Here is a 14834-nt window from a genome sequence, read left to right as displayed (position 1 = left end):
TTTAAGGTGTGAACATATCACTTTTAACAGTCATGTATGTTTTTTTAGTACTCTTTTTATTTGCTATGTTTTATAGTTACATAGTTATTCAGGTTAAAAAAAGACACAAGACCATCTAGTTCAACCAATAAAAAAAAAAAAAAAATCATACAATCCAATATACACAATCCTATACCCACAGTTGATCCAGAGGAAGGCGAAAAACCCCGGCAAAGCATGATCCAATTTGCTACAGCAGGGGTAGCCGCTATTTGCCACTATTTGCCTGTCAATGCTGTCCTCTATAATTTCACCCCACCCAACTCCTAAGAACTGAGTGGAGTGATACATCTCCCTTTAAGCCTACTCCATTTCAGGCCCGGATTGGCCAATCGGGAGCACCGGGAGAATTCCCGGTGGGCTGGATTGGTCGAGGGCCGTTGTCATTTCTTGGTGTGGAGGAATTCACTTACTGAACTCACTTCCAGGAAATGCTGCGTTCCATGCCTCGGTCCCACTCCAAAAACACGCCCCCGGCCGCTCAGCGCTGCAGATAATTGGCTCACAGACAATACACTTCTGGTGGGAGGTGTGGAAGAAGAGATGGCTCCCTATCACAGGATGGATCAGAGAGCGATCATGGAGTGGAGCCGTCAGCCGTGTGGAGATGATGGCAGGGACAGGAGCTCTGGCCAATCCTCCCTCTGGGGAATTCAGCTGAGGGGCGGGGCTTCACATCACTGCCTCGGGTGAGGGAGATGGAGGCTGTAGAGTGCAGAGCTGAGCAGAGTCACCTCGGAGCTAACCAGCCTGACCTGCCGTGTGTGTAGCAGTAGGTCAGTGTGTGATAATGACAGAAGTTTAAGGAGTTTAAGGTATTCTGTGTGTCTAATCACCAGCAGGACTGACTGAGTGTTCATTCCTTCTTCCCCAGTATAGTGAGTGCCACTCAGTGTACAGATATCAGTGTTATCTATAGGGAATAGCACCTAATGAGTTATTTCCTATATATATCTCTGATATCTGTACACTAAGGGCTTTTCCCTAACACTCACATCTGTACACTTCAGCTGGAAGAATGTCTCTTAGTGCCGGTTCACATATATGCGATGCGGGAACCCTGCGAAATCACTGCGGGTTCCCGAATCGCATTCAAATCACAGGCAGTTCACACTGCCATATACGAATCGCTGGGGGGTGTCAATACAAAGTTATCGACAACCCCAGATCAGTTTGCATATCGCAGTGTGAACTGTCAGTTCAGACCTGAATCGGATCGCATAGGTGTGAACACCCATGCAATACAATTCTGCTGCGGACCCCAAAAAAGGGTCCTGTGCGAGATGTGTCCAAATGCGATGCGACTTTAGCCATATAATTGGTATGGCTTAATTTGCATCACACAAACATTGCATGTGATTTTCAGAGCAGTGCGCTGCGAATCACATGCAATGTCTGTCATCGCACTAATGTGAACCAGGACTAACATTCATGGTGTTTGAAAATAATCGTATAATCGATGCATTGCGATTCAGCCTTAAACGATTCTCCATTAATGCAGGCAACGGCTGAATCACAATTGCATCAATGATGTCATTCTGGGGCGCCCCTGTCAGAGTGCTCCCCTCTTTCCTCCTCTTCTTGTGTATGTCACACAGAGCAGCGATCTCCTGCTGTGTCACGGAACCTGGATCTGAATTGTTCTGCAGCGATGTAACAAAGTCTCGCCTGTATGACCTGTATCATAGGAGCCGGTCTAGGAGGTGGAACTATGTTGACAGCAGCCGCCAGGCAATTTAAATTCAAGCTCCGCGACACAGCGAGAGATCGCTGCTCTGTGTGATCCAGGCTCTGGTGAGGTTGCATTAGATGGGCACTGATAAGGCTGCAATTGATGGGTAATGATAAGCCGCATTTGATGGGCACTAATAAGGCTGCATTTGTTGGCACTTATGAGGTTGTATTGATGACCACTAACAGACTGCATTTGATGGGCACTGGTCAGGCTGCATATGATGGGTATTGGTGAGGCTGCATGTGATGGGAACTGATAAGCTGCATTTGATGGCACTGGTGAGGTTGCATTTGATGGGCCACTAATAAGGCTGCATTTGATTGCACTGGTAAGGTTGCATTGATGAGCACTAATAAGCTGCATTTTATGGGCACTGGTGAGGCTGCATTTGATGGGCACTTATAAGCTGCATTTGATGGGCACTTATAAGCTGCATTTGATGCCACTGATAAGCTGCATTTGATGCCACTGATAAGCTGCATTTGATGCCACTGATAAGCTGCATTTGATGAGCACTAATAAGCTGCTTGAGTGTGGGCCGGGACACATGGACGGGGACACAGGGGGCCCCATGATCCCCTATTGCCCGGGGGCCCCATGAGTTGTCAGTGCCTGAGCCAAACTGCATGTTTTGGTGAACATGAAAGGATTAGTTCATCTTTTCCAAAAACTGCCAATACAGATAAAGGGGGGGGGGGGGTAGTAGATAAAATGAAATTGTAAAGCTCTGACTAAAGAGGAATAAAGCCCTTGTTACGTATAGGTAAAGGCCATTTATATAAATCCTGAAACCTGACTAAAAAAACTCCCAGAGATGGTATCCCATCCCACCTTGTTGGTAAGACACGCCCAGCTGTTACTGTTCACTTCCACCATCACATGAGTGACCTTTTAGCTCACACCTACTGCACTAGGGGAGAAAAAGCGTGGAGACTGAGCTCAGTACTATGGTGGAGGTGAACAACTGGGAGTGTTCACCTCCACCATAGTACGATGGGATGATGCCATAGTAGGATGGGATGATGCCACATGTGGGAGTTTTTCAGTCAGGTGAACTAAAGTGGGCCGGTCTAAGGCATGAAACTCCAGGGCTGAAAATGAGTCCCGCTCCGGCCCTGCTCCATTTCCTCTTCACTTCCTCACTGCAAGCACCCTCCCCTTGTTCTCTGCCTCCTGCTGCCTCTGTTAACCCTCTTCTTCCTGCTACTGTATCTACAGTGCCTAGCCTAAAAGACCATGCAGTGTGTACTCCAAGAGGAACACAGAAGGGATTGTATTAATAATCCCAGCCTTGTTACCATTTTGGTTGCCTATTCAAAAGGTGCCAAAAAACTGCAAACATTTTGAATGATGTGCCATTGAGGCAGTGAAAAGACACCAGCTTACCAGAGACTGTCCTCATAAGATATTTGCACAGGTACTCATTGATATGGCTTGACAAAGGACCTCCTGGAAGACATAGTACTTTTTGGTGAATATCTGCACCACCAGGTTGAGTTTGCATGTGTATGCAAATAAGCTCCATATAGCAGTACTGCTCTATATTATCTATTTTCTGAAACTTCTAATTATCAAAATTATATACATTAAACCATAACTGAAACAAGTCATTCAAGATTCAAGGTTCAAGTCCAGTGTAAAGTGTCTATGAATAAAAAAAAAAAAAGAATCTATGCATAATAATTCCGCAAAAGTGCACTTGTGTAACTATCTCAAATAGGTTCAGGCTCTATGTCCTTAACAGTGTCCATGAATCAAAATTCCACAAAAGTGCTCTTGTGGAGATATCTCAAACAGATACAGGCTCTGTGCCTTTAACGCAGTGCTCCAGTGATCCTCCACCACCATCTGAGAGACCTAACCAGCTTTATATGACCACCCACTACAGGTAAACCACAAAGCGCTTGATATACAGGGGTTAATACCATCCACTTCCCACCAGGACCAGCCACTTCTATTACCAATTTTTAAGTTACTGTATATAAACCTATATACCATCAGGAAAAAAATAGAAGACAGCCATAGTGTAAAACCTTAAAGCTTTTTATTGCATTGTAAAAACTCTTCCGCATTGCCTACTCACATTAAAAAGTGTTATACCTTGCATTAAAGTATATTTACTTGTTAAACACATCAGGAGTGATGGGATACCTGCTCCGTGTGTTCCTATATCGAGTGGTCACTTCCTGCTTTTTCCCGGGTATACCGTTGCATCACTACCAGGTGTGCTGTGAAGGATGACATCACTTCCTGCCCCACCCCAACATATTTCATCATCCTGACATTTTCAAGAGGCTTCTCTTGATTTCCTGTCACAAGAGGCTGCAGATGTGTCATGAATGTAGCAGGAGAATCTCAGGGGGGACTGAGATGCTGTAAGTGAGGAACGAGGAGAAGTGCAAGCCTTTTGCTGCCAACATTTCTCAATTACTGCGTTTTCTTATAATTAAGGCCCAGTGGGTGGGTCTAAATATGTCAGGTGGCATAGACTTTGCCATTGACTGAAGGTTCACATGTATACACCCATACTAGGTTTAGCTATGGCAAGCAGCAATTTTAAGCTAAAATGTTCATTGCTCATTGGATGAGTTTTTCTTATGCTGGCATCTCTACTATCCTTCCTGAGTGCCAATGGGGCTCTACATCCCAGCCTGGAGTGGCACCACAAAATACTTATGGCGTTATTGGCTGCATTTCATTTTTCAAGTGGCTGCATATCCTTTTTCAGTGGCTGCATCTCCTTGTTTAGCGGTCAGGGGGTGGTAAAACCACAGCTCAACTGCCTGCTTTTATGGTCCCCACCTACCCATGTCGATCGATCCTAAGGGAGAGAGATGATTAAGGTGCTCTTGAGAGGTTCTGAAGAGGAGAGAGGAGGTCCAGGGTCCAGGGATGAGTTGTCCCCCAAACCTCTCTATGAATGTTTGCACATAACCAAGATCATTTTCCTTTAGCAAGTCAGTGATCATGTGATGATATAATTTCGCTGACTCTTCAATGCCAGTTTGTTAGCCTATGGTGTAAATAGCAGAAAAGAAGAAGGAGAGGTATGAGGGTGCACTGTGCCTGAGGAAAAAAGAAGAGTATGGTTGTTAGTCACTTAACTACCTTCTGCTTATGCTGTGGCTTTTTAGAATGTCCACTGTGAAATAGAAGGGGCAGACATGCACTGCCTGTAGATGGTGCAGCCCCACTGCTGCTTTGTCTTGCAGAACTTGTTTGCCCCCACTACCTTGGAGCACAAGCGCAGTGGGGCTGCCACACTTGTAGTCCATTGGTTACTATCTCCAGCCCCACAACAGTAGTTCCATACCACCTTATGGAGCTGGGGCTTGAGGAATAGTTGGGAGGAGCCTGTGCACCCATGATGCACTGATCATGGTTATAATGCTTTGCAGGTTTCAGTGCAAAAAAAATAATATATGCACATTTCTTTTTATTTTTAAATATGAGTGCATTTATAGATTTTTTTTTTTTTTTAACAAAAGGTGCAACATGCTTTTAACATGTTAAATTTCTCATAGGATTGTAGTGATTGGGTTTTTACTTCTGAATCTGCATGTTTCTGTTTTCGTAGATCAGAGTTTCATAAAGAGTATAATTCTGGTAAGCGGATTAAACCTCAACTCTGGGAAAAATGACCCAAGCATTGCAGGATTCTTTGCATTGGTTAGATCTTTGTTTCATCTAGGGGGAACAGAGAAAGCAACCGTAATTACCCTGTCCCTGGCTTCCCCACCAGGCAGCACTTTCTCCTATCTCCAAAGCTTTGGGTTGTGGGCGGGGCCTTGGCATCCTTGGCTGGTTCTGATTTGTATGTGATGATGTCAGAGTGCCTGCGACTGAGAGAAGCGACTTCAGCAGAGAGGTTATGTAGCTGGGAGAAAGCCTGCAATAGCTAGGTAAGTATAGTAGTTTTTGATGTTTCCTCCAGACAAAACATGCATTTAACCCTTGCAGTGCTGGGGATCGTATTTACATGTTTTTTCCCCCTAGGGTTCAGCTTGTGTAAGTGTAAGTCCATCCTAATACTAAAAACCCTCCATCTACAGACATCCACAATCTAACACTAACCTATCTAGTCCGGTAAATAAGAAATCACTATACATAACTTTTTTGAAGCCGATCTGATCCGGTCTCCAGCGACATGAGCTCTGTAGATGACACTACCGGCTGTGAAATGAATGGGAAGTGACGTTATCCATAGAGTTACTATGGGGCTTTGGTTGTCAGTTGTGTCCTCTGCACCCGCCTGCACAGTGAAGCTGTGGCTGACAGCTCAGAGTGCAATCGGGTCAGATCGGCTTTAAAAAGGTAAGTATACTAATTTTACAGGGCTAGATTGGTTAGTGTTTGATCATGGATGTCTGTGGATGCAGGGGTTTTAGTGTTAGGGTAGACTTCTACCTAAGGCCCTGTACACACCTGAGCGTTTTTCAGCCCATAAAACTCTCATCTGTGAAAATCCAAAACGCCCAACAATCAAAATCCCATTAATTTCAATGGTCCCTGTTCACATCTGAGCGTTTTGTCCCCTGAAGCAAAACGCCTGTAGCTCAAAAAAGTACAGGAGCTTCTTTTTGGGCTGATCAATAGCTGTTCTGGTCCCATAGGAATGCATTAAAACGCCCTTATCGGCATTTCACTGGCGTTTCACAGGCGTTTTTCAAACACACAGGTGGTCTCCACCCGTTTTAACACACGCATTTTTTTTACATAAATCAAAACGCCTGCAAAAAATGCTCATAAAACACTCATAAAACACTCTAAAAACGATCATAAAATGCCCAAAAAACACCAGAGAAACGTCCAAAAAACGCTCAAAAAAATGCCTCCAAAAACGACCAAAAAACGCATGAAAACGATACGCTCAGGTGTGAATGCAGCCTTCGAGTCTCTTCGCTCCTGCCGCATTCATTACCCTGTTGGATTTGAGTACAAGTTGGCTTCAAATGCATTGCCTCAGAGTCTTCAATCTTACAATTACAAAGCCACTTGTACAATTGTCAGACTATCATACCCATGCCTTTCTGTACTTTGAAGCTGTGCATAATAATAGCAGAGTTACCGCTGGATTTTTTTTTTAATCACTGTGAAAGTCATCCGTCTTCATGACCATGTATTCATTATTATTACAATTGATTGACCTAGATTACTATTGGAATTGTAGTCATACTTGGAGAGTTAATATATGCTGTGATGTCTAAGAACAGCTGCCGATATTGAAAAGTACTTCTTCCCAGTTTCCAGGGGCGCTGGCCATGTGCTTTTATGAATATCACACATGGTGCAGTCTAGGCATTGGTAATGACTGCATGTCAGCACCTGTAGGCAAGACTATAATACATTTTGCACATAAAGTATTTGGCTTAGTAATTTACAGAAGAAACCTATAGCACTATTACTTGAATGGAAATGTAATCTCAAATTAATTTTAAGCATACTGGCAATTTGTAATGGCATTGACTGTTTCTTGGTTCCTAAAGTATTTATATGATTAAAGTGGGTAGGGAGGTAATTATGCATGCCTTAGAATGGAGATATTAGTCTTGCCTCCTATACCAAATAAATTCAGCACTGCTGTAACTAAAGTACACCCAGTCTGCTAAATAAACAGTTTAAATACTTACTGTATGCCAAAGTATTAGTGCTTGTGTTCAGACAATTTTGTGACACCCTTGACAATCTGTGTAGCCAGAAGGGTGACATGGTTTTCTATGTTTCAATTAAGGAAAACAGTAATGTTACCTTCCTGCCACAGCCTACTGATTGGATATTGAAAAAACAGCAGTATTATGATCCACCTAAAGTGGTTTGTTAACCCACTTATACAACTTTATCAAATCCTCTGTGTAGCCTGATTACTAATGCTCCTGTCTCTGTGCTTTATAAAAAAATTGCAGCCTTCACTGTATATTTCAGAGCGGCTCCCGGTGATCGTGTGACCAGCAGCTCTCTCTTCTCCCCAGCTGACAAATGCAGGGGGCGGAGCCGAGATTCCCTTGCTTACATCAGGCAGGGTGAGAGGAGGAGAGGAGAGAGAGAGAGCCGACTGGTGACGTGATCACTGGGAGCCGCTTTTTTTTAAAACACAGAGACAGGAGCATTAGTGATCAGGCTACACAGAAGATTATATAGGACAAGAACATTTTTAAATGCAGCAGGAGGGGAGGGGGCGGTCTCTGACACAGGAGCAGACAGGCAGGGAGGGTGGGGGAGAGAGGAGCACAGAGGAGGACAGAAAGCTGCAGATGACGGAGGCACGTAAACTGACCACAGTGTCAGGGCTCAGCAGCCATGATACACTGTGGCCAGTGTACAGAGGGGAGGGTAGAAACTGGCAGGATCAGCCAGGTTTTTCAGGTGATACGGAGTGCCAAATTACACAGCACATGCACTGTGCTGCATAACATGTTTTAACTACTTCCGGTCCGCGCTATAGCCTATGTACGGCTGCAGCGTGGACTCACATTTTTGGGAGGCCATCTTTAAACGGCCTCCCAGAAACAGGCTCCCCGCGTGCTCCCGCGAGCGCGCATCGGGGAAAATCTGTGTCGGCCGTGTCCCTTGGACACAGTCGATCACAGATCGTGGTGAATGGCCAATCACAGCGGCCATTCACCACGTGATCGGACCGTCCAATGAGAGATGATCTCATATGTAAACATATGAGAAATCCATAACAAGGAAGAATGCGCTTGAATAATATGTTACCCCAACATTTCACATTTCCGATATGTGTCAGTTGTGTCATGTAATAAAATTTAAAAATAAAAGTGTAAAAAACTATTCTGGCCTCTTTGTATTTCTTCCTTTGTGTGAAATACAAGTGATCCCTGATTCGCCACTGGACCACTTTTAGAGGCGGCAGGAGAGGTGCCGACCCCACCCTGCTGCTTTCCGGTAATTTCTGGGTTTCCAGGATCCGTCGATAAATCCAGAAGCAATTCGATCCGTCTGATGGCTAGGCAGGAATTCGAGTGAGGGCAAGATAGCCCCCACTTGGCTCTTTGCCTTAGAAGGACCGGAGCGAACACCAACATCTTTTTTTTTTAAGTCTTTTTTGCTTTTAAAGGTAAATGGGAGATCTGGGGTCTATTTGACCCCAGATCTCTCAATAAAGAGGACCTATTATGCTTATTTCTATTACAAGGCATGTTTACATTAATTGTAATAGGAGTAAAAGTGATAATAAATAAATAATTAAATGAACAGTTTTAAAATAAAAAGTGAAATGAATAAGGGAAAAAAATGTTAAGCCCCCCCATCCCTTTGTGCTTGCGTGCAGAAGCAAACGCATACGCAAGTCGCTCCCACATATGTAAACGGAGTTCAAACCACACATGTGAGATATAGCCATGATCGTTAGAGTGAGAGCAACAATTCTAGCAGTAGACCTCCATTGTAACTCTAAACTGGTAACCTGTAGAAAATTTTAAACCGTCACCTATAGAGATTTTAAGGTACCAAAGTTTGTCGCCATTCCACGAACATGCGCAATTTTAAAGCATGACATGTTAGGTATCAATTTACTCAGTGTAACATTATGTTTTACATTATAGAAAAACATTAGGCTAACTTTACTGGTTTCCTTTCTATTAAAAAAAATATATATTTTTTCCAAAAAAATTGTGTTTTTAAGACCGCTGCGCAAATATGGTGTGACATAAAGAATTTCAATGATCCCCATTTTATTCTCTAGAGCCTCTGCTAACAATATATATATAAGGTTTGGGGCTTCTGAGTATTATTCTAGCAAAAAATACAGATTTTAACTTGTAAACAACAAGTGTCAGAAATATGCCTGGTCCTTAAGTGGTTAAAAATAAAAAGTAAAATAAAAAAAATGTTTAAGCCCCCCATCCCTCCGTGCTCACGTGCAGAAGCAAACTCATACTTAAGTCGCGCCCGCACATGTAAAGGGTGTTCAAACCACATCGCTGCGCTGAGGTATCGCTGCGATCGTTAGAGCGAGAGCAATATTAACTCCTCTGTAACTCTAACCGTAGTTTGTCGCCATTCCACAAGCGTGAACAATTTTAAAGCATGACATCTTAGGTTTTTTTTTACTCAGCGTAACATCATCTTTTACATTATACAAAAAAATTAGGCTACCTTAATGAAATTTTTTATTTTTTTTTATAATTTATTAAAGTGTATTTTTTCCCAAAAAGACCGCTGCACGAATACAGCATGAGATAAACGATTGCAACGATCGCCATTTTATTCTCTATGATCTCTTCGATATATACTGTATATATATATATATATATATATATATATATATATATATATATATATATATATACACATACAATGGGGGTTTTGGGCGTTCTAAGTAATTTTCCAGCAAAAAATACTAATTTAAACCTGTAAACAAAAGGTTCCAGAAAAAGCCCGGTCAGCTAGTGGTTAAAGAGAGAATTCAGGATTCAGGGCAAAATCCATAGGCAAGATTGCAATCATCCTGCTGTCCTTGCTAGAAAATGGTCCAGGGAGTCCTGCCAGTTTTTACAAACAATTGCAAAGCAATAATAAAAAGATAATATTGAGCATACAGTAAATAAGATACAGGGATTCATCTTTCATTTTGCTGGCCTTGGCACTGACCCATTACTGCCTTATGTTAAACATAGCACTGTGTGGTCCCTGTGTTTGCATTTGGCTTGACACTGTGCTTGTGTTTATAAGAAGTGTAGACGTCTCAGCTTGAGCTTGGGGTTGACAGAAACAAGAAGGCTGAGCAACTTCTGCCCTGAGCAATGTTGAAGAAAATGGTGAGCCACATGGGGCTTCAGAGTCTAAAGCCCCGTACACACGCGTCGAAAATTGGCAGGGAATTTTCGGTCAACGTCCGATCTGCCGATTTTTAGGCTTGTTAGTATGATGCTTCCGACAACCAACTCCGACTTTTCGGCCGAAAAAAATCTGGTGTGCAGACTATAAAATTTTTGTTGGCCGTCAACACAACGGCCAATTTTCGTGCAGTCAGTACAGATTTCGACAGGGAAAAATCTGATGAGCAAGTCTGGGCATGCTCAGAGAAGAAAAAACACAAAGAAAACAAACCAACACATGACATCACTTCTGAAGTAGAATTTTGTTGGCCGAGAAAATTTGTGTGCAGTCTAGGCACATTCCAACCAACAAAACACAACTTGGACAAAAGTCGGACGATCGGTCTGCCGATAATCGTTGCGTGTGTATGAGGCTTAAGGCTAGAGATGTATAGAACTGTTCGCCGGCGAACAGTTCCCGGCGAACTTAGCATGTTCGCGTTCGCCGCTGTCGGCGAACATATGCGATGTTCGGTCCGCCCCCCATAAGACATCATTGAGGCAAACTTTGACCCTGAACTTTACAGTCAGCAGACACATTTCCAGCCAATCAGCGTACCTCCCTCCCACACCCTCCCACCTCCTATAAATAAGCAAGGGCAGCATCCATCTTAGATCATTCTGAAGCAGTGTGTGTAGTGAGAGTAGGGAGAGAGCTGCTGCTGCTGCTGCTGTTAAGCTAGGGACAGTTAGTCAGTGTTCCTGGTCTTGCAGTGTTCTTGGTCCACTACTGCTGTAATATCAGCACCCCAAAAAGCCCTTCTAAGGGCTGGTATTTGTGGTTTTTTTTTTTTTTTTTTATATATATATATATATATATATATATATACCTAGCGTCCCCAAAAGCCCTTTTAAGGGCTGGTAATTGAGTTGTTTCTTCATATATATATATATCTATATCTATCTAGTGTCCCCAAAAGCCCTTTTAAGGGCTGGTAATTGAGGATTTTTTTATTTATATATATACATATATATATATATATACAGTGTCCCCAAAAGCCCTTTCAAGGGCTGGTAAGGTAATAGATTTTTTTCTTTATATATATATATATATATATATATATATATATATATCTATTGTACACTGCAGTTGCCTGCCCGCTGTGTGTGAGAGGCCACAGACCTACCACAGACTGTACTGTGTGCACACCACACTCATTTCGGGTGGCACAGGCACAGTACCTGGCATTTTAAAAAATATTTTTTTTTCCTCTGTCATAATTGCAGTGAGTGCTGTGTCAGGTCCACAGAGTGCACTGTACCCACTGCAGTGCACTGCCCACCACTGATATATATACGTTGGCACAGCATCTTGTTGCAATAAATTGAAAAAAAAAATATTTTTTATTATTGCAGTTGCCTGGGCTGCCAGTGACTGTCAGGTCCACAGAGTGTACTGTGCCCACTGCAGTGCCACTGTGTGCCCACCCACCACTGATATATAAGGTGGCACAGCAGCTTGCAAAGTAAAAAAAATATATATTTTTTTTTAAATTGCAGTTGCCTGGGTGCCAGTGACTGCTGTCAGGTCCACAGAGAGTGTACTGTGCCACTGCCCACCCACCACTGATATATAAGGTGGCACAGCAGCTTGCAAAGTAAAAAAAATATATATATTTTTTTAAATTGCAGTTGCCTGGGTGCCAGTGACTGCTGTCAGGTCCACAGAGAGTGTACTGTGCCACTGCCCACCCACCACTGATATATAAGGTGGCACAGCAGCTTGCAAAGTAAAATATATATATATATTTTTTTAAATTGCAGTTGCCTGGGTGCCAGTGACTGCTGTCAGGTCCACAGAGAGTGTACTGTGCCACTGCACACCCACCACTGATATATAAGGTGGCACAGCAGCTTGCAAAGTAAAAAAATATATATATATTTTTTAAATTGCAGTTGTCTGGGTGCCAGTGACTGCTGTCAGGTCCACAGAGAGTGTACTGTGCCACTGCCCACCCACCACTGATATATAAGGTGGCACAGCAGCTTGCAAAGTAAAAAAAAATATATATATTTTTTAAATTGCAGTTGCCTGGGTGCCAGTGACTGCTGTCAGGTCCACAGAGAGTGTACTGTGCCACTGCCCACCCACCACTGATATATAAGGTGGCACAGCAGCTTGCACTCATAGTACAACAGTAACAACACATTAAAAAAAAATGACAGGCAGAGGCAGGCCACCCCGCAAGGGCCGTCGTGGTCGTGGTGCTGTGATTTCCTTAGGCCCTAGAATAATGCCCAGTGTTCAGAGGCCACCACAGACCCTGAACTCAAAAAATTCTGAGGCCATAGTTGACTGGCTTACACAGGACACCCAATCGTCTACAGCTTCCGCTCGGAACCTTAATGCACCATCCTCCTCCAGCTCAGCTTCGGGCACCTCTCAATTTACCACTCGCCAGCCCGCCGGCACCACCACCAACACTAGCACCACAGCCGCTTCACTTGATCCGTCAGAGGAGTTATTTTCACATCAGTTTGAAGAAATAAGTGATGCGCAACTATTAGTGCCAGAGGATGTAGATAACGGGGATATGTCTCAGTCAGGCAGCATTATACACATGGACGTACATTGTGATGATGATGATGTTGTACCTGCTGCTGCTGCCTTTGCTGAGTTGTCAAGTGAAGCGGCTGATGATGACGATGTGTCTGTGGATGTCACCTGGGTGCCTGCTCGAAGAGCAGAAGAAGAGGGGGAAAGTTCAGATGGGGAGACAGAGAGGAGGAGGAGACGAGTTGGAAGCAGGGGGAGGAGGTCATCGCAAGGAGCTAGTGGCGCAGTCAGACAGCATGTAGATTCGGCACCCGGGGTCAGCCAGACAGCACGCCAATCAACGCAAGCTGTTGCCACCACCAGAATGCCGTCCTTGCAAAGCTCAGCAGTGTGGCATTTTTTTTGTGTGTCTGCCTCTGATATCAGCGATGCCATTTGTAACCTGTGCCAAAAGAAACTGAGTCGTGGGAAGTCCAACACCCACCTAGGTACAACTGCTTTGCGAAGGCACATGATCTCACATCACAAACGCCTATGGGATCAACACATGAGTAAAAGCAGCACACAAACTGAAAGCCACCATCCTCCTCCTGGTCCAGCATCTTCAGCCACGTCAACCACTGCTGTCCTCCATGCCCCCTATCAACAACCCGCCCCTCCGCCTCTCACCTTCAGCAGTTCCTGCTCGTCACCTGCCCACAGTCAGGTGTCTGTGAAGGAAATGTTTGAGCGCAAAAAGCCAATCTCGCAGAGTCACCCCCTTGCCCGGCGTCTGACAGCTGGCTTGTCGGAACTCTTAGCCCGCCAGCTTTTACCATACAAGCTGGTGGAGTCTGAGGCCTTCAAAAAATTTGTCGCTATTGGGACACCGCAGTGGAAGGTACCCGGCCGAAATTATTTTTCACAAAAGGCAATCCCCAACCTGTACTCTATTGTGGAAAAGGAAATCATGTCACGTCTGGCACACAGTGTTGGGGCAAGGGTCCATCTGACCACTGATAGCTGGTCTGCAAAGCACGGTCAGGGCAGGTATATAACGTACACTGCGCATTGGGTAAACCTGCTGGCGGCTGCCAAGCATGGAATGCGTGGCTCTGCTGCAGAGGAGTTGGTGACACCGCCACGACTTGCAGGCAGGCCTGCTGCCACCTCCTCTACTCCTCCTACTCCATCCTCTTTGCTAACCTCCTCGGCTGAGTCCTCTTCTGCTGTTGCGTCTTGCTCCACACCAACTGCACCCCCCCAGCTCCCCAGGGGCTATTCCACATGCCGGATACGACAGTGTCACGCTGTCTTGGGGTTGACTTGCCTGAAAGCAGAGAGTCACACCGGACCAGCACTACTGTCCGCCCTGAATGCACAGGTGGATCAGTGGCTGACCCCGCACCAACTGGAGATCAGCAAAGTGGTGTGTGACAACGGGAGCAATTTGTTGGCGGCATTGAATTTGGGCAAGTTGACACATGTGCCGTGCATGGCACATGTGTTGAATCTGATTGTGCAACGTTTTGTGCAGAAGTACCCAGGCTTACAGGACGTCCTCAAGCAGGCCAGGAAGGTGTGTGGCCATTTCAGGCGTTCCTACACGGCCATGGCGCACTTTGCAGATATTCAGCGGCGAAACAACATGCCAGTGAGGCGCTTGATTTGCGACAGCCCGACACGTTGGAATTCAACACTGCTAATGTTCGACCGCCTGCTCCAACAAGAAAAAGCGGTCAACGAG

The sequence above is a fragment of the Pelophylax lessonae genome, assembly GCF_965119305.1.
Source record: "Pelophylax lessonae genome assembly, chromosome: 13".
NCBI lineage: Eukaryota > Metazoa > Chordata > Amphibia > Anura > Ranidae > Pelophylax > Pelophylax lessonae.
This window is presented reverse-complemented; position numbering follows the sequence as displayed.